Raw genomic sequence first — 2,872 nt, forward strand, 5'->3', positions numbered from 1 at the left:
ATAGTTCCAGAGAGAAGCTTGCCCACCTGCCCCAAATACTGCTTTCTTTAAATAATGAAATGGAAACCCAGGAATATAAATAATGCATACAAATTTACCTACGTGGGAAGTGGTGGAACCAAGTTTAGAACCTGCTGACTTATAGAAACATGTGGGTAAAGCAAGGATTCATGTAAGGCAGGGCAGAATTCCAAGGGGAGAAAATGAAAGTCAAGGTGGCATCTGGTTTTTAAGTGAGAGAATATATTTAAAAAGCACATGGCCCACATAAGTGCTCAAAAAATATTTGTCAATTTAAAAAAATTAAATAGATAGGGGCACCTGGGTGGCTCAGTTGGTTAACTGTCCGACTTCGGCTCAGGTCATGATATGGTTCGTGAGTTTGAGCCCTGCATCAGGCTCCATGCTGACAGCTCAGAGCTTGAAGCCGCCTTTGGATTCTGTTTCTCCCTCTCTCTCTGCCCATTCCCCATCCACGTTCTGTCTCTCCTCTCTCTCTCTCAAAAATAAAAAATAAACATTAAAAAATTAAAAATAATAAAATAAACAAAATTAATGAAATCCAAAAAAGGTTTCATCTGGTTCCTATCTGGTTTAATTTGCGTGAAAAAATGCACAGTTTCTTGTATTTAAAAATAAACCCTTTTAAGCAGGCAAGGAAAATAGTATGCTCTCGGGGATAGGATGAGAATCTCTAATTTTATACCAACTCGACATACGAAATTTCAGATTGATATTTCACAAAGCAGTATCTAGTAATCTATCATTACCTCAAAGTTCACATTTGTAGAATCTAAAATGTCTAAATAACAAATTATAAAGGGCATCAATAACATGCAATTTTAAGCATCTTCTGTTATCTTCTGAGGACAAAGTCTATCCTGGCACTTGCTGCAAGAGAACAGGCTCTTGTAGAAGCCAACAGACTTTGAGTCGAGTCCTAGGTTAGCCACTAACCAGTTCTGTGGTCATGGGAGAGTCACTTAACATTCCTGGGTCTCCATTTCTTCAACTGTAAGATTAAAATGTCCAATTATGTGATCTCCATAGCCCTTTCTTGATCAAAAGTGCATGATTTGATTTTTCCCCCCAAAGACTGAGAAGAATAGAGACAGTGATGGATATGGCCATAGCTCTAAGGGTGGCTAGAAGACTTGCTCAAAGGAAGAAGCCAACAGCCAGGGGTCCCACTGAGAACAAGAGACCTCCTGGGACTTCGTCTCTTCTTTGACATCCTCCTTCCCCCATCTTTCCCATCTCCTCTGCCCCTTTCGTGAATTCCATGCATTGTGAGAGTTGGAACCTTTCTTTGCCCACCTCTTTCCCAAGGACCTCTGGTTTTTCCCTACCTGCCTCTCTACCTTCGTGACCTGTCATTCCCGGAATGTCTCAGCATAAACACCTTTCGGAGAAGGCACACATTTAATTTTGCAAAGGGAGAAAGATAGCAAATAAGATCCCCAAATCAAAACTTCAACTTATGAAATGTTGTGAAGGGTAAGGGAGAAACTGAAAATTCAGCTGGAATGTGACAGTGGGTAGTAGCCAATTTGTGAGAACTACACCCTGCTGGCAGTTGGGGATGGGGGTGGGGTGCTCTCCTCTGGTTTTTAGGAGGTCCCAGAGCTTCATACCCGCATTTGACCTGCAGCCAGTCTTCCAGGTTAGGAATTTAGATGGCTATGAAAACAGAGCTTCAGCTTCTTAAATGGATGTGTATTTTGGGTGGGTTGGCTCCAATTTCCTTTCCCTGATTCTTAAGTGGGTTGTCCGTATTTTTTCCCAATATATTCTTTCTCCCACCACGTCAAATCTCCCAACCACTATTCAGTGTTTTGACATTTATTGCTAATAAAAATAATACTACTTATCATCTGAAAGTTAGTAGTATAGTTTGAAAGTTTTATGTACATTTATTTTTCCTTGGATTTATGTCACTCTCTCCTCCAAGCAAAGAATAAATAAATAAAAGCACTTTATCAAATTTATAACCTACTCAAATTCAGAGATTTCTGAATAAGAAACAGACTGGGGACACTTAGCCAAGATTAACTTAACTAGAAAACCAAAACCTTACGTACGGTGCTTTGAAGAAAGATGTTAGTCTTTAAAGACTGTGTCCATGCACAAAATGTGAAGCAGATAACGAGGGCGAAATTACCTCAGTAACAGGACTTCTGGCATTACCTTTTCCCAGAAATGCACAGGTAACAAAGGCAATGGGGGCTTTCTGCTCTCAATTATATCCTAATAATTGTTTCAATTCTCCACTTCCTTTTGAGTGTGAAGATCCAGGCTAAAAGGCTTTAAAAAAACAGGCTGAGAAGGTTTCCCAGACGTGAAATAGATTTTACAAAAGAAACTTCTGGCAAGTTTAATGTAAGTAAATCAGAAACATATGGGCTATGTTTCCCTCAAAATACCCATGGGTTTGAAAGCCCAGAAAACACATAAAAAGTAAAGGGAAACTGTTTTCCAAAGCTAAGCTTATTTGAGAAACTGCATGCTATAACAGAACGCCTGGCTCAGCTCCTCAAAGCAGGGGATGGGGCGGGGGGTCAGGCAGCTCACCAGCCCCTGCCCTGGCACTTATGCTCAGTCTTCGTTTCTGAGGATGATGTGATTGATGGCCCTATGACCTGTGCCTGTGGGTGTGACTGAGAAAACCATTATTCAGTGCTTCCCATACTGAAGACATGACTTCATAGCTCCTTTGCAACCATCTGTAGTGAATGTTTTCACAGCCTGTTTCTGTTCTTGAGGGCTTCTCACGCTAAACAATCAGGCTGGTGGTAAGCGTCCATTTACTGAACATTTTAGCATGTGCGCAAGGGGAAGGATAACGAAGGAAGGGACAGTCCTATGCCAGCCC

The sequence above is a fragment of the Hyaena hyaena genome, unplaced genomic scaffold (assembly GCF_003009895.1).
Source record: "Hyaena hyaena isolate Hyena2069 unplaced genomic scaffold, ASM300989v1 scaffold_513, whole genome shotgun sequence".
Classification (NCBI taxonomy): domain Eukaryota; kingdom Metazoa; phylum Chordata; class Mammalia; order Carnivora; family Hyaenidae; genus Hyaena; species Hyaena hyaena.